The 18,760-nt window shown below is 41.9% G+C and overlaps 1 protein-coding gene across 1 annotated transcript in view; it reads left to right on the top strand.

The window, feature by feature from the left end:
• Window positions 1-1,740: 1,740 nt before the first annotated feature.
• Window positions 1,741-18,760, top strand: part of ppm1ba (protein phosphatase, Mg2+/Mn2+ dependent, 1Ba) — a 32,562-nt gene continuing 15,542 nt past the window's right edge. Inside the window, exon 1 of the mRNA XM_062519092.1 lies at window positions 1,741-2,147. The gene's annotated coding sequence lies outside the window, so the exon portion shown is untranslated. The remainder of the gene's footprint in view (window positions 2,148-18,760) is intronic.

Here is an 18,760-nt window from a genome sequence, read left to right as displayed (position 1 = left end):
ACTAAGATTTCTGGTAATTTTCCCATTTAAAACGTGTCTCCTCTCAAGTTAGAAAGTGCAAGACCAACTGAAAATGAAACCTGGCGTTTTTCTAGGCTGATTTGACATGGAAGTACACTCTCATCTGGCGTAATAATCAAGGCAACTTGCAAACGTACCATAGGCGCAGTGATATCGTACGCAGCATCTGAAAATAGTCCCCATAGACAACAAGCAGTAGTAGTGCCAGTAGCTGCAAGTTGCCTTGATTATTACGCCAGATGAGAGTGTAGTTCCATGTCAAATCAGCCTAGAAAAACGCCAGGTTTCATTTTCAGTTGGTCTTATTGCACTTTCTAACTTGAGAGGAGACACGTTTTAAATGGGAAAATTACCAGAAATCTTAGTCACTTTTAAACATGAAGCTAGCAGGCGAGAAGCTAATGGTCTAATCCGATTCAATGATCTATGCTAGGCTGAAGCTAAAAGTTGTATCGCCAGACTCACAGAATGGCTGGATGAACGGGAACAAGGTAAATATCGATTGTTTTGCTCGAGGGAAGGTGGAAAATGAGCGTATTTCCACAAATGGCGGAATATCCCTTTAAAAGAGACAAAACCATATTAATGCCATAACTGCCCCTGTGTATTAACCTCGTAGAAGAAATGTAGCAAAGTCAATCTACAGTATAAGCCGCAGCTCGGCCTAATAGGTTTGGGAAATAATAATGTGGAAATGGTTGAAGAAGATGATACATTGATTATTATTTACCTCAAGTTCTTTGTTTTACCAATGTATTTGACCTTGGAAGTCATTCGCCCTTAGCCTGGCAAGCCAAACTATACAAGGCAAAAAATATTTTTTGCCGCTAGGGTGCGTCTAGATTAATTTCTAGGCTAATTTGTCCTATCTAAACGGAGAAATAGTCTTCGCAATTCATTGTGTTTACCTAAATGAACATGGACCACCAGAGAAATCAAAAGAAAGCCCTATGAGAGGATCATAAAGAAAAGGATTGACAAGCACTAATAAGTTTGAGGTTTATCATTGGACTGTAGCCAACCTCAAAGAAAATCAACCCTAGACTGAACAAAATAATGGGAAGACCTTAAATGTGCCACATTTGGTTTGGCAATTAGGCCTAATAATTTTCTCTTGATTTTTAAATCCAGCACAAACCTTTGCTTTACAGTGGTCACAGTGGTTTACATTTATTATTAAGTTTGCTTTACAGTTTTAATTTTCGAAAGAAACACACACACACACACACACACACACACACACACACACACACACACACACACACACACACACACACACACACACTATTGGGTTTTGAAAATGGATTGGAATGTTATTCAGATAGCCTGCATGTGTGTGATGATGACAAATGGTAGCCTACCCCAAATTACTGTAGTTAAGATTTAGAGGGAATGTTGTCACTGTTTGGCCTATGCGAGAGTAGCTGTTACTGTTCAGCCATACAGTAGGCTACTACCTTGAATAGGCCTACAATAGTGTGCATATTTCTGTAATTTTTAAATTTACTAGGCTATTTAATCAGTGAAATTGCCCAATAACTCTTTTTTTTAAAGGGAAATCATGTAATGTGTTATCATCATAAAGAAATTGCAGTCAAAGCCTATCTTGTCTGTAACCTAATCGACAAGAATAGAAACCAATTTAAGCTCACTGCGTTTATGGTTCCTGACAAATCATTGGACAAGAGCAAACAACGTCCCTCCCCTCGGTCTGGACATTGAGCCCAGGGAGAATTGTGGGTCATCAATGGAGAGACGAAGGAAAGAACGTCATCTGTTTGTAATGACTAGCGACCTAATTTAACTCATCATTTTGCCAAAAATACAACCATTCTCACAGCTAATGAACCTCTAACCCCTAACACTTCAAAGAGTTACTGGTGAGGTGTCAAAAATGTACGAAAAACTCCCTGTTCGGAACCGGGAACTGTTTAAGGGAGAATTGGTCGTGTAAACCTTGATTGCATTAGCTTGCCCGCTAGCTATAACATTAGTTCTGGTCGGCGAGCTCATGTAAAGGTATCTTCATCTACTTGCACGAATACAAAACATCCAGTTGAAGTTGTGAAAATACCTCCGGTGGCCAGGGGAAAGGGAAGATATAACTTCATCCTGAAAACGTAAACGTAAGTAGCTAACTATTTCGTTAGCTAGCACGAATTAGCAGCTAGCAACATAGCTAACTCAGTTGTGTTTCGTAACACAGTCTGCGGAGCAACTGTACAGTAACTCGGGGAATCAGGTTCCAACTAGGTAACTGTAAGTAGCTTGTAGCCAATTTGTTGTTAAAACGTAGTATCAACAGTGTGCTGCCTTCGACGAATCTACTCCTCTGCTTGAATGCTGCCGTTAGTTGAAGCCTGTGACACCATGAATTCAATCTTGGCCCAGTAACGTTATACTCAGCTAGCTAGTTAGCCAACATAACAACCTGTGCTAGTAGAGGTCTCGCTGTCAGTCTACACGTTTGCCTTTTTGCTAGGGAAATTGGCAACTACAACTAAGTCTCATGAGGTGGTTCATGTCATGCATGTAATCAGCTTGGTGGTTTAAGGGTGAATTGTTGAATTGGTTTATAATGAAGTGACGTGTCTGCCATCATTTACTGGATGTAGTTTGACATGAAACATGCTTCATAACAGTTTTCAGAAACGATTTACTCGCATGTATCATAATGCTACAATGAAATTTTTTTCCCTTAGTTCCTCAGATCATTAAATCACTAAGGTATAACTGAGACTCTGCTGTAACAGACTGTAATGAGTACAGACCTTCGGAAAACGAGATGGGAGTTAGGCTAAAGTTAAAATAACTAGTAAGGTTTACAAATTAATTTGGAATCTGAACTAGGCTAACTGAATGTTGGCACTTGTTTCTTATAAGCGTTGACAAAATGTAGTTTTTTCTTTGAATTTCCAAGTTGACATGTTATATTGAGCAGTTGTTGTCTGTCCTGGAGGGTTTTTATTTGAATGAACAAAGAAAACTGGAGAAGCTGAAACTTACTTCCACTGGAAAGGAGTAGGCCTAGGCCTTTTGTATCTCCAAAAAGATGGCTGAAGGCCTGTGAGATGAACATCCTTCGTCCTTGGTGATTGAGGTAGAGGTAGAGGTAGAGTAATCTAGACTTCAGAGACACCATTGGGGAGCCATATAAGCCTATAGTCTGCCCCATCTTACATTTTCATGCCCTTGCTTCTGAAATGTGCAGAAGCATATTGCCAAGGTAATCTTCTCAAAGTTTTCCAGGTAATAGGTGGTTGGAAGTTTTCCGTGAAGGCAGCATACAATCACTACAGAATAGCAGCAAGGTAGCCTAACAATGACATGATACATTAGAGAATGATGTGTTCTGCTTTAAAGCTATCCTGTGTGACCATTTCTCCCATCAAGCGGTGAGATCACAGATCGCAGCCAATGTTATACTTCTCTCTCGCCCCTTGCTTTCCAAGCTCGTAGAATAACATACAGTAGCCCTTACTTGTCAAGCTTCCCAGATGTGATGATGAAAAAAAAAATGATATCGATATCAACTGAGTTACCATTTTCATTTGAGTATAACATGCAAGTACGCAATACTTCTTCAGCAGCAGACATGCCATGATGTATGGAAAACTATGGGCATGTTCAGATTTGCAAAGTAGCCTAAATTAGTTAGCCTACAGCACTGTTTCCTAAAGTGTGGGCAGCAGCCCACTTGTGGGTCGTCAAGGTATTGCAGGTGGGCCGCGAGAGGTAGACTGCGTTCAATATATATTTTTTATTTAGACATTTTGTTGTTGAAGTTGAAATACTGTGAATGTTGATTAGGGGTGTAAATCGGAGCCTTCATGACGATTCGATACGATATCGATTTCCTAGGCCAGCGATTCGATTCTTTTCGATTATTTAGAATTCCCACCGATACGATTCGATTCGATTCAATTCGATTTTTTACATGATATCTATTAAGCTTAAAAAATCTAGAAAAATAGGAATCATTTGCCTTTTATTGAGAATACAGAAACAGTAGCCTATTCTATTCACATGATGTGTATGTTACAGTATAAACAGGGCCAAATTGTCTTTCTACCAGCCACAAAACTTTTAGTGCAGTTTCTTCCTCCACACTCTGAGACATAGGCTACCTGCTGACTGTGAGATAACATAATACAAATTGTAGGCCCAATATCTGCTATTGCATATGCATTTTGTGTGTAATCAATATTAGAAGATTAATTAGCTACTATTAACGTTTAACTTTAGGTAATTTAAGTCATAGGCAGCCTTCACTGTATTGGCGATGTGAGATTAAATAGGTGTCTGTCACTTTAAGGACGTGAACTTGCGAAAACGTTCTGAAGTTGGAAAGATTTCCTGGCCGTGTGTAGCGGTACAGGCTATGATAGTTGCAAGCTATAGATGTCACTGTTAAAAATAAATCAGTCCACAACTGGAGGACTTTTTGAATCTAAGGAACATGCTCAGCCAAGACAGTATGGGAAACGAACACAAATCATAATCTGAAGCATGTTTAACTAACGGGATAAACGTTTCCCCAAAACTTTAAATTGATTCGTTTGGACACTTGTTTCTCCAATTCCACTTCGTCCTAATAACTGTTATTAAATAACACCTGCTACTCAGAACACAGAAATGTTCAGAACACGTAGCCTAACTTGTAAAACGACACAGTAACTAAAACATGATTAAAATCAAGATTGAGGTCTCTAGAATGCATTGGCCAAATGGATTGGATATAATATGGATATAATAATGAAGAATGACTAGCGTCACTGTTAGCGTGCTCACTTGATCTGACGAATCCATCAACTGTTTTCCACAGGGAAAAAACGTGTGCATCAGGTGAAGCTATGGTAGGCCTAACAGTGAGGGTTACTAAATGCAAAACGTAGTCCACCAACTTATGCGATGATGACAAAATTCGCAGGCTATAAACGCTTTGTTGCGGCGCTGAAAGTTTACAGTGAAGCATGTCAACAACCCGCCTTTAAATTCTACTTGCCAATGCAGAATTTCACTCACATTTGGCGAGTGGCAGAGGGTGCCAATTTTAAACCCCTACTAGGCTATGAAGTAGAAGACAATAATGAGGATAGCGCTACCCGCAGATTAGGAGTAGGTAGAAGGCTACGCATACGAGCGCAAGCTGAAAATAAACAGACGGAAAAATACTAAAATAAATACATTAATCGATTATCTTGCGGACGTATCGATGCATTGAATCGTCGGCTGTAGAATCGATGCATCGATACAAATCGATTAATATTTACACCCCTAATGTTGATGATTAAATAGTAAGTAGCCATGCTGCCACTTAAATATGAAAAACGTATTGAAGCAGTAGAGTATGTCAGTTTACGGGCACTACCTACAGCAGTGTTTTTCAACCTTTTTTGAGCCAAGGCACATTTTTTCATTGAAAAAATCCTGAGGCACACCACCAGCCGAAAATTTTAAATAAAATGAAATTTTATTGAAAATGAAATGAAATAAAACTCTGTATAGCCCGCATTAATGATATCAAGTCATTCTTGTCAAAATGTCTTGAATAGGAATCAAATGAACACAAAGACAATTATTTCTATTCACTCTTTTTTTAGACCAATTAGATGAAATTGGATAATTTCCCACGGCACACCTAACAATGTGTCACGGCACACTAGTGTGCCACGGCACAGTGGTTGAAAAACACTGACCTACAGTATATGGCGATGCCACCTGGCGGAGACTGAGGTCGGCTTCCTCACTGTAGATATGTAGATATACAGGACTTATTCTAAGCTTTTTAGAATGCCTTGATTTCTTGGTTATAGGAATTACACATTCTAAAACTGATTGTTCCGGTCCTTGGTTATGATTAGCTGAATCGCGTTCGATGCCGGTGTAAAACCCAACACACACCTTGACCGCATTTCGTATAGCAATGCGCTTACACAACTTGCACAAAGTTAGAGTAGATGCATCTCCATGCTGCATGGCAACCATTCAGATAGAGGAAATATATTTCTTGGCGGAAGAATGATCATCTGTGAATACATTGTTACATTTTTCATTGCTGTGCCTTTGTTTCATGAAATCTTGCGAAATAGACGTAGTAACAGTTTTAGAAAAGCAATAAGCCACTCAAATCTGATTTTAGATCGCTTGCACATCGTGCCTAATAACGCCCCTTAGCTGTTCTAAAATCAGTGCAAACGACGGCCTCTTAGGGCTTATTGCTTAAGTAATCAACACATATTTATGAATACTAACAACCCACAACAAGTCAAGGTTCTATTATTCCATGTTGAATTCAATGAGCCCAGAACGTTGATTTTTCAACATTCCCAAATTATGGTACACCATTAAGGAGAGCATGGGCTTTATCCATTTTTTCTGCCCTGGTTACGAGATGCGTCTGTCTGTCTGTCTGTCTTCACACAGTTTGTTGTAGCTGTAGAAAGAGTGAAGGGAGCGGGAGTGGGAAAGACGAAGCCTCTGCCGTGTTCACTGTTATGGAGTGTGACTGGAACCAGATCTGTCAGTCACAGCATAATCTGGAGGTTTCCTTCAGAGGGCTCCAGAATTTGCTGATGCTGTGTGCAGCAAACACACACACGCTCACACAGACACACACACACACACAGACACACACACACACACACACACACACACACACACACACACTGACACAAGTGTGTAGACACACAAACAGTCTCTCATGCACACACACGAACACACACACTTGCACACTGAAACTCACACTCAGATATAGAATAGTGACAAGAGCTGCAGTGCAGAGGAGTGTGTGTGTGTGTGTGTGTGTGTGTGTGTGTGTGTTTTGAAGATCTGTTGTAGTTACTACTGTTGCCAGTGTGCGCCCCCACTGCAGAGTATTTTCAGTTTCACATGTTAGATCACGTCACCTACTGCGTGTCGTCATTGGACACCCTCCGCAGTCAGGGGTTTTAGTCAGAGCTTAATGGTATGCTTCACATAGGATCTCTCTCTCCCTCTCTCTCTCACACACACCCTCACTCTCAATGCAGGTTAGTTATTGTTGCTCTTCGTGAGTTCCACGGCCTCTCCCCACCTGCCGAGTGACGGCCTTATAATTCTCCCTCCCCTTCTTCCATCTGACGGGTTGTCCTGGGTTTTACGGTGTGTGTGTGTGTGTGTGTGTGTGACCTCCTCACCCACACGCAGAGAGGCACACACAACAAAGAGCTTATTTTGGCCTCCTCCTGAGGCCTCTGGTGCCATCCTGTAAGTCGGACAAGTCTCCCACAGGGCCTCCAGGTTTAACTGAACTGAAGGTTTTACTGCCTGCCCTGCAGTATTACTGACCTGAGAGACCTGTGCCCACTGACCTTCAGCCAGCCAGTGGCCCTCTGTATGTTGGTGCTCTTCACTCGTAGGGTTTATTGAACAGCCTAGATCCTTGTTTCTTTATGCCACAGGACTTTACATTTAGAAAACCAGGTTTGTTTGTTAGAGGGCATTGATTAGTATCACAGAAAGCTAACTTTGCTATGCAGTTTAATACTTTTAAGTTACTATACAGTTAAATACTTAAGGTAATAATGGTGTGTCAGCATGTGCACACTTCATCTATTTTTGTCTATTGAAGTGTCTTTTTTCTTTTATATATATATTCAGGTGTGTTTAAGGGCTATGGTTTACTAGCCTGGGTGTTCCCATGCTGCCTTGCGTGTGATTTCATTCACGCTGCTAAGGCAGTCTGGAAACTACCGCCCTAATTTTTGCCTGAGCTAGGGGACCAATCGCAGAACAGGGGGGAAAGCAAGACGATGATGAGCTATGCACAGACGCATTTGAAAGACATCCGTTGCGCCCAATGAACGGATCTGGGCATTTTTTTTCAAATACGAGAAAATTAACGTGTGGTTGCCAGACCACTCAAAGTTGCGTCAGCCGTTGACTTCGCTGTTAAAGTGGTCACGTGGTTAGTGGTAGACTATAAACTGCATTGCCACATACATATATTACTCACTGAAAATTCATTATTATGCACACGACCATAAGTCATATGGTCTTATGATATCACCTGAGATATTCATTCATTCCCCCGATGAGAGGAACTGCTGAACGACCCATGACATACCGGATGTGCCGCCATTTTTTGTACATGGGAGTGAATAGTTGTGACGCAACTTTGAGATATCGATGGCTTTGGTAGGCGCTAGCCAGGCTTACGGTTTACAGTATTAAGCATATGAACTGTTTCACTTCAGAAACAGTTCATATGCCTGGTGTAGGAAAATAGATTATGGTAACGGTTCTGCATCCACTTTCTATCTGTTGTGGTCCTTTCTCAGAGTTTGTCTTATTCCCTGTTGAAAAGAACTTGGGACCCCCCACCCTTTTGATGTGTAAGTCACTCATACAGTTGCATACACATATTTTCTTTGGCTTTCTTTTTTGAGACTAGACGTTACAAGGTGCATTACACTTTCAATCTGTGTGAAGCGTCCTTGTTGTGTAAGAAAACGATTTTTGCATAGGCCTATAAATGCTTATCTGTGCAGACGTAAGCATCTGTTGGGTTAGCTGAGGTCAGAATGACTTTTAGTGTGACTGTTGACACTTAGCCTACCAGTTGACACTTACCAGCCCCTAATGTTTGACTTAACAGCAACCCATAATGTGTCCTATTCCAATGCAAGGGTTTACTCTTATTAATAAATTCATTATGCAGATGCTGTAAGGTGACTTGTTGTGCAGCTCAATTATGTAGCACATGTTGCACAAAAAATGTATCCTGTGCTATGGATGATTAACCAGCTTAGCAGTTAGCACCAATGGCACCTATTTTAAAATGTTTTCCAGAGTGTAGCCTACTCATGAGGTGTTTGTACTACATACTGATGCTAGGGATTTTGTGGATTGTGCTGCAACACTATCTTGTACTATTACGCTGTGTTGTTATTATTATTATTATTATTATCATTATTATTATTATCATCAATCCTCATTTTCTCCTTGTTGCAAGTGTTGGTCTTGTTTTTCCCCTTTAAATAACATTCCATCCCGTTGCATCGGGAACTGCCAGTTGACTGGCTTCCAGATTCCACCATGGGAGAGTAGCTGGACCTGCCCGGCTGGCGGCACTCCTTGTCCCTGAGAAAAACTCTTGGCCATCGGATGGATGTTAAAGTCTGTGAGGTCATACCTATTGCGGACCCGGAGTGTGCCTGGATGCAGGAGGGCATATCTTTGAGTGGGTTGTTATTGGGGCAGGAGGGTATATCTCTAAGCGAGGGGCTGAGGTCATGTCTTTGTGTGGGTCAGAGAGAGAGAGAGAGAGAGAGAGAGAGAGAGAGAGAGAGAGAGGGAGGAAGAAAGAGAGAGAGGGAGGAGGTGGAGGAGGAGAGAGCGCGAGAGAGAGAGAGAGAGAGAGAGAGAGAAACAGATTTTCAGGTCACATATGCAAGCAGGCCTTTGTGTGTACGCAGCATCATCAGTTCTAATCTGTTGGTTGTGCAGCTGATAGCTGATACCAGTTAGCGGTCAGTGTTGCGGCACTTTTGAATGTGTGAGCTGAGCCATGATGTTGCGCTTTGAAGTTGCACTTTGACATCATGCTTGCACAAGTTTTGTAGGCCAATGCTTCCTTGTATTCATAGTGTTTGTCACATATTATGGCATAGGCCTACATGGTATATGAGATGTATCTTTACCCATGATCACATTCAATTGAGTTGAGGGTATATAGTTGATGGACATATTTAAATTTGCAATGGTCTTTTCATTTTGAACATCAGCGTCATCTCATTTGAATGTCAGAAAAAGTGTATTTGTGTTTGTGTGTGTGTGTGTGTGTGTGTATATGTATGTGTATTATGTATTTATTTATGGAAGCATACTTTTTGGGGCTTTTTGCCTTCATTGTGATATGTGAGAGTGAAGAGAGCAAGGGACGGGACGGGAAGCGAGTGGGAGGGAGAGAGATGGGGCGGAATCGAGAAATGACCCGAGTTGGACTTGACCCCCGGGCTCCCGTGAGCACTTGGACCCAAATGTGGTACTGGTGCTGTAGCCAGTAGCACCACAGCACTCCCAAGGGACTGTGTTTTTGAGGCGAAAAGGATGCTGCAAATATACAGCAACTAGGGATTAGCATGGAAAGCATGTCCTCTGGAATTGTGGCTTGTTTTACATTTCCACCCTTTTTAACATTTTTAGTTGTGGGATTTTGAACATTCTAAGAATCCATTCCACAACAATGGAGTGCGTAAGTGTGATATCACGTTTCCATAGCAACTGAAATTCTGTTCTAAACAAACCAGAAAAAGGAACGTTTTTGCACGAATTGATGTACGAGTTTACATCGGTTGACATTAGTTAACTTTATGTAACCATAGATTAGCCCATTTTGCCGTTACAAAAACATTTTGTTTTTCATGTTAGCGTGAACTTCTCCTTTTGATACACCAGAAGGGTACATAAGCGCCTCAACATGGTAGTGATTTTCGCCGCTTAAAATGTATTTTCATTGTGAAAGGAATAACACAGTGAGGCAATATAAAGTGCCATTTGCAGTTTGTTTAGAACTGGAAATTGTGTTGCCAGGACAACGTGGCATTTTCACTATTTAATTTAAAACAACACTAAAGAGTTTTTTGTACTTTAAAATCATGTTTCCAAAATCATTTCGGTGGTTAATCAACTCGCAACAGGGTGAACGGCACTTCTGCTTTCTCTTCGTGGTCCTCTATCGGCTATAACCGCACTATGTAACTTTACGAAGTGGGGTAGTGTATCTGTAGTTCGATGAAATGAGACATCAGAAACTCCGAATTTGACTTGCTTCGATGTCGCAATACATCATACTTTCATAAAATCATGCAACATATTCTACCTTGTCTGTTATTTGCTGGATAAATAAAGAGTGTGTGTGTGACAGAGGAAAAGTGCTTTAGTGTTGCTTTAATGAACCCAGATATACTTTAGAGCGTTCGTTTTCCAACATTCTTGTCACAGCAGTGTGACCATAGACATATATACTTATATATGAGTGTGACGGTACACCTTTAAAGGTTAAAGTTTAACCCCTTACTCGTTTGCATCTCTTTGATGTGCTACATGTAGTTTAGGCCTGCTAGGCCTGCAGTTCAGCACTTTCTAAACAAAGCAGTTCGCACCATGCTGGCAGAAAGTAAAGTTTTGAACGTGAAAAAGTGGCCCTTGTTTCCATTGTATGTTAGACCTTAAGCTTTTGCTTGATCATCTCGGACTTCTCATGTTGCTAAATCAGATTGATTTGAAAACTTAAGATAAATAATAATAATTACAACACGTCACTCGGAGCTGGCCTGGCATACAGTAACCAGAAAAAGTTGTGGGTTCGATTTCTGGCTGTCATGTTGTACCCTCGAGCAAGCCACTTTACCCTGAGTTACGTTGAATTACATGTTACTATTATTTTATTGCTATGGTGAGCGTGATGCTCATTGTTTTTTTTTTTTTTTATGTTGTACGTCACTCTGGATAAAGAATATCTTCTAAGCAAATATCAATATAAATACAAACGATCACAGTCACAGTGAGGATGTGATGCTCACATTGCAGAAGGACCTTTGGTCTGGAGTTAATGCATCACCACAAGGATCTAATGAAAGGATTACCAAATCAAATTAGCTTGTTAACTCCACTCTCTGAAGTACCTCGGGCCTTCTTTTTCCCTCGCCAACTCTGCACCTATCTTGCATGCTCCGGTGAGTGTAGAAAGAGAGTGCGTGCGTGCATGCGTGCGTGTGTGTGTGTGTGGGGGGGGGGTTGTTTGTTTGCACATGTATAGAATTGTATAAAATTAGGGCTGTCAAAATAACTGATTAATTTAGATTAATTAATTTGAGATAAAATAACTGATTAAAAAAAATTAACGCAAATTAATCGATGACCTTTGACCCGGAGCCATTCTAGTCAGTAACCATTAGACCGTAAAATGGGGAGACGAGAATGTGCTGCCTGGATCATAGATTGGCACATTTACTTTAAAAAAAAAAAAAACAGCCTGACAGTGTTAAAAAGAAAGTGTTGATTAAAACAAAGTCCTTTGCAATGTCTGCAGCACAGAATTTGCATATCACCGGAGTTTGTCAACTCTTAAGTACCACATTACTGCAAAGACATAGTGTTGACATTGCGTTTTTGCGATTACATTTTATATGCGATTAATTTAGATTAATTAATCACAGAGTATGTAATTAATTAGATTAAAATTTTTAATCGATTGACAGCCCTATATAAAATGTGTCAGGCACATTTCCATTCCACTGAATTTAATTTTGTAAACAATTTGTAAGGCAAATACTAGGGTTTCAGTAGCATTGCCACAGATGTAATCGTGATATTGACATTGGGCCTGAATGTTTTCGGGACTAAAGTTATGAAGGATCACTTTTTTGTGTGTTTCTTACAGCCCAAGTTGATGAAGAATGTGAAATGTTGGGTGTTCCATAGTTGTGCCTTCCATGGAATGCTTGCAGTCAAAGGAGGATCCTAAATGGACCTTCTGTTGCTAGCACAGTTTAGTAAACATTGCCCGAAGCCGTGCACTGTTATGCATATATGCCATATACACATAGCCGGCCAAAGGTGCTTGAAAAGCCCTCTGTTGAAGGGAGCTGTGCCACAAGTGGTAGTCCAGCCACATTATATTTACATTTACATCTGTTCATTTAGCGCTTCTATACAAAGCGATTCACAACCACATAGAGGGCCCAGTGGCCGCAAGGGCCCAGGTTCAAGTCTGGCTATGAGGTCATGTCTTGATCTCACTCACACTCATTTCCGGTCTACTGTCTTCTGTCAATAAAAGGCTAGAAAAGCCCAAAAGTGATCTTAAAATAGCACAGGCTGGACTGTCCGAGACTACTCCTGAGGCTACGTTAACTTGTGACGTATCTGTCGAGCATCGCATGGGGAAGAATGCCACCGACAGCCATCCCACTTACTATATGTGATGTGAGAGATCGTCAGTGATCAGCTTGATTGTTTTGTTTACAATTAGAATGTCCTACTGTAAGTGGACTCGACTCGACTGGAGACAGTTCTGTGCAGAAACAACTGACTGTCTCTTTGGTGCACAGACTTTGCGTCTGTATCCTGATTGCCTGATATAGATGAGATCTCTCTGCGGAGAGTTAAAAGAAAGAGGTGTATATTATCAAGCACGCCCAACTGCTTGAAAAGGTTTCCCAAATTAATGTTTGAGACATGCCTTAAATCACATCTTAAAAACAAGAGTTTGCAGAGAGGAGAATTAGTACAACAGGTGAAACAGTGAAGCATGCCGACATCGCATCATTATGGGAATATGTTTTAATAGGTCTCCAGATCGTGAACTTCACGGGCAGCCATATTGGCAGCCTCACTCCTTAGTTTACTATGCGCCTTGTAAGGATTTACTCCTGCCTGTTAGTGTGTTCCTGTTACTTAGTTTTTGCCTTCTTTGTTGTATGTTGTTGTGTAGTGGGGTATAACAGCCCAACCCATGATTGCAAGAGGAAAAGAATCGGTAATACTATACATTTTCTGCTTCTTGTCTTCTGCATCTGAATGAATGGATCATTACGTTCGGTGCGCTACCAACATGGCGGCAATATTCCTTGAATGCAACGCGTGTGCTCGATCCCTATTCGTATTACTAACAAGATGATGGCTAATTTAAAACTAGGCCTGGTTTGCAGCCGCAGGTGTTACTAACAAGATAATGGTTAATTTAAAACTAGGCCCAGTTAAACCCATAATCCCAAAATCCTATAGGATTCCGATAGCAACAATCCTATTGGATTTAGGAATCCTATAGGATTGTCCAAAGAAAATCCAAAATCTGAACGGAATTGTATAGGATTGTCAATCCTGTAGGATCCTAAACCTATAGGATCCTATTGGTTCTGATTGGAGTCCTATAGGACATTTTGATTGGAGTCCTATAGGACATTTTGATAAGGGAAGTAGAAGGTGGGTGCTAGTGAGGACAGAATCTGAATGCCAATGAGGATCAGTGTATGAGAGAGCGTAGGCAAGAGCAACACGTCTTCAGGATTTTATTAAAGCCGACGTTTGCATGGTTTTAATAGAACTTTTAATAAATCTTCCAAGATATTCTCAGAAGCAGGTTTGTTAGATAAAATATGATTACTGTGTAATTGTTGTGTTGCTATGAAGAATTTTTAATCTTCATAACAAGTGAAAAGATCTGCCAGTGCACCGAGAGAAAATCCAGGCTGGTCAGTAAAAACAAGTCCTTTATAAGTTGTTTGTTGAGATGATAATATCTTTTATTAAGTGTAATGAGAGATTTTTTACTTGAAAAGAGACAAAAGTACTTGGTAAGATTAGGATTTTTGCAGTGAAGGAAGTAGGATTCTTTTCTTTTTCTGGCCAACCATTTCCCTTTCTGTCTCTCTCTCTGTCATTCTCTCTCTATCCTCTCTTTTTCTCTCTCCCTCTCTCTGACTGTGGCGGAGATGCCCTATGCAGCGGTGTCCTTGTATGGACAGCTTCTTTGCCATGGGTGTGTCTTGGTGAAGGCTGGCATTACCATCTGAAGAGGCCTGCTGAATGATATGGGGGATGTTAGGGGGTACTAGCCGTAACCTGGTAACATTGCTTGTGTTATTTTTAGCACAGAATTTCTCATCTACTTGCGTGACGAGGTATAACCTAGATGGGAATCGGAGATTATCAGGGTATCATAAAAACATGCACATTAGTGTTGTGTTGTGATAGAGTCAGGACAGGACCAACTACGAGCCCACAGATACTATATGTATCCTAAGGTCAGCTATGTGAATCTAGAATAAGCTACATAAGAATTAGCTCTTGCTCTTGTTTCCTTGGACAAAAGCTTAGAAGCTAACACATAACAGTTCTAGAAGAAATCTTACCATTTATTCTGGTTCTAGAACACTCCACACAACAATGGATTCTAGTCCTTCACATAACAATACTGGTTCTAGAATAAACCCTGCATAGCAAAAGGCTTTGGATTAGACCTGCCCGAGATCTGGGGCATTTCAGTTCTGCAATCGTTTACTTGCTACTAGGGTGGGGGGTTGTGCCTTTGGTAGAGGATTAGGCCATTTGCCTTGCTTGCTGGACCTGTTGTTTACTACACCTTGTGTTAATATGGTCCATAGGACCGCTAAGGTGTCCTCCTGATATACGGAATGAATGGACGAGGCGGAGGCATAGAGGTCCATGACGCACAAGGCTGTTATCCCGCTTATCCCCCAGTTGCCACTATGTATAGACAATAGTCATTCCTTTATAGAACGCAAAGGCTACCAGAGTTAATTAAAAAAAAAAGTATGTTGTACTTTCTTTGGTTCTGACCATGATAACGATGGGCAGCTATTCTATTGTTGCGAAGCCTGTTTCCAGACTCAACGGTTGTTTACAAGGGTTGTTATCGTTACCATTCAAATGAGCATTGATATGGAACGGTGATTAAACTTTTTTGCAAGGTCTACTGTACTTCATAGGTGTCCCGTTATCTGATGACTCAATAATGAGCCGACAATTCTTTCTCCGGGTCCAACTAATCCCAGACTGCTCGTTACAGTCCCCATAGACAGTAAAAAGAAATATGTTTCTGCTATTCAGAGTAGCCAAGAAGAAAATTATAGTTCTACTACTCATTTGCTCCCTCAACCCAACACGCGGAGGTCTGGATGTTACCTTTGACTATATAATTCGGCTGCACAGCTACACTAATTACTCTGTTAGAGTGAAGTGATCTTTTTTGGTTTAACCCTCACTAAAACAAAGGTGATGGTGGCAAGGTTTAGAGGCTGTGAAAATGGGCTAGCTGCACTACAGGTAGTGAACATTTTTGAATGAAGGAAGTGGTCGGGCCTGTGACGTCATACTTAACAACTGAACACAGAATTAATAGCCACCCTACCTGCCATACACTAAAGAGTATTTCTTCTGTCAGGGTGATAAGGTCTGATATTGTCTCTGGCTTCCCAAAGAATTAGTAAAGAGTACAATAGATGTTCAAATTCTGGACTTCATTGATGTCTTCTTTTGAAGGTTAATTAAGCTACAGCTAAGACGTGTTCATGCTCTGACATGTCTTTAAAGCAGTGCCTTGTCCCAAAGATGTCCTTTAAAAGTGGGAACATTTAAACATGGAAGAAAGGCACCTGAATATTTGAGAGTTCAGTACATTACACTCTAGATGGTATGCATTGTATTCCTTCCAGTTCTCTTTATCGGTTACACACATACTGTACACACACCGTTGTCAGTCTGTCTGTCTGGCCTATGTTTTGCACTGTATTACCCATTAGTAAGGCATTATGCCTGCAATACAACTGTTGTACTCTGTTCTTGCTTCCCTTTCTGTGTTCATCACAAGTTGAATTTGGATCTGTGGTACAGTGCTGTACACCAGTTTCATTTTATGGATATTTCAGCTCAAGAGCGTTATGATACTGTTGAGATCATGGAGGTGTTATAAGAACTGGAGAAAGTGAAGTCCCGCCCCCAATCATTTCAATGGGAATGCTAGGCTAGTGAAAATTGTCAAAATTGAACGATTTTTTTCAGGCTTCAACATGGTGTTTCAAGGGGCTTGTTTCCGGTGCCGTTTTACTTAGCCAATTAAGTGCCAGGTTACTGATTGACTTAAGGTACACGAGGAGGGAGTGGAACAGCCACCAATCAGCATGAGGAGAAATGGCACCAGACATGATGTTTTTCTGGGAGATGGCGACGAGGAAGTGCCTTGCTAATCGGCGAAGCTAATCAGTCAAATCCTGACCCCCTGGTTGAGATCCATTATCGTTGTTAGTAGCTGTTTTGGCAGGTTGTCTTTGGGTGCTAGCATACTATATGTGTATGTTTTTCCCCCCTTCTTTAACCCTTGTTTTGCCTGACTGTTTCCCTTCAAGTGTATGCTTAGGGTCTTCGAAGTTTGTGTGTGTGTGTGTGTGTGTGTGTGCGTGCCAGTGAACGACCACCTAAGTAATCCTTCTCATTGCCATTGCTGTGCCCGAGAGTGCGCTCAGAATGCAGGCAAGATCTGCTTAAGAGCACAGTTGGTGCCTCCTGTTGCCATAGAAACCACTCGGCTGCCACTCCAGGCAATGTAGCCATAGTGACGGAACCCATGACAGGACCTGAGTGGTTACATCATAGTGCTATAGATCCTGGGGGCTGGCTTTCATCTCTCTCTCTCTCTCTCTCTCTCTCTCTCTCTCTCTCTCTCTCTCTCTCTCTCGTCCTCAAGCTCCGTCCCTGCACTTCAATGGAATGTGTGCTTTGTGGTGTGTGTCTGGTGTGGGAGGGCATGTGTGTGTTTGGGTGTGTAAGGGCCCTGTGAGGGCAATGGGCCATTTGGAGACATGCTGCTGTTGATTTCTGGCTAGCACTAGCTAGGTAAGATAAGGACATGTGCATCGACTCCACTGGAGGGAAACAGGATGGGGAACTTGTTAAGAAACATGTCTTGTATGAGAAGCAGGGCTGCTGTTTTAATCCTTCTAATCTAAGTTGCCAGACAGGTGTTTGTCGGGAGCGGGGATATGTAAGTGTCAGGGAGCTGATCCAGACGTCTGCCGCCAAAGAGCTACACACTTCAAGAGCAGTGTCCGTTTCTCTTGTCCTTTTGGACCTTGAACCTCCACATCCTCTCTTTGTTACACCTGGAGCCTCCTCTCTTCTGCACATCCATCCATAAGCAATGAGTGGAAGCCTATTGTGTGGCTAGCCTCGTGGCTGCAGTGTAATGCTAATAGGGAAGACATCAAAGTGCATCATGGTCACTGCCTGTGTCCTCCAGATGGTAGCCTGCGCCACCACCTCACGTCTCTGTGGTCAGCACATGTCCCCCATTCACACCAATAACCGTGTGACTTGACCGTTTTATACAGTATTTCGCTCGCCCAAAGTGTCTTCAGCATACTTACACTTCTGGGACTGGGACTAGAGTTAACGATCGGCAGTCTTTCCTTCTCAGGACATGTGGTTAGCTCTGGGTGTAGAAGACTTTGATAATACTGATGTCGATTTGAAATGTGTCCAGTCAGCAGATTACTGGGGGTGGTGGTGTGTGTGTGTGTGTGTGTATGTGTGTGGTGGTGGTGGGTGAGTGCTGAATTCCATGCCTACGGTGTTCCTCTGCCTGTGTGATGGAGAGAGTCATATCATACTTGAGGATCAAATGGCAATGGCTGACTTGCATCCGTAATGTTGTGTAACCGCCTGTTCCTTCCTCTGGCCCACATTCATCATCAGATTCATCATCAAGGCCCAGACCAGACAACTCCGCCTTTTAATGTTATTTGGGCCTGGACCAGCTTTCTCCGGAGAACTCAGGCGCTGGAAGGGGTCTTGAGGAAGTGCTGCTTCCCTCACTGAAAGCTGAGAGTCGGGCAGAGTTGAAGAGAGGGTGGGCTGGGACTGGGGCACTAGGGGTGGATAGGGGTGTTTTGGGGTGGGGGTATTAGGGGGCCAGTGGGACTGTAACCCAAGCTGAATTGGGTATTTATAAACCTATTGCAGTGAGGTGTGCCAGTGGCAGACGCCGTGGCATGCACGAACGCCGCTTGGTTGGTGGCTCCATGCGCTGGATGCCTTTGCCTTAGGCATGCGAGGCTTGGTTGGCTGGGTTTGATGAACAAAGAATCAAACTCAGTAGTACATTAGCAGGAAGTCGTGGTGTTTATAGAAGCTGGTGTTTGTGTTGGTGTTGTATTGATCGCTGTCATTTGCTTTG

The sequence above is a fragment of the Sardina pilchardus genome, chromosome 18 (genome assembly GCF_963854185.1).
Source record: "Sardina pilchardus chromosome 18, fSarPil1.1, whole genome shotgun sequence".
Taxonomy (NCBI): domain Eukaryota; kingdom Metazoa; phylum Chordata; class Actinopteri; order Clupeiformes; family Clupeidae; genus Sardina; species Sardina pilchardus.
Note: the sequence above shows the minus strand (reverse complement) of the source record. Positions and strands in the feature narration are given on the sequence as shown.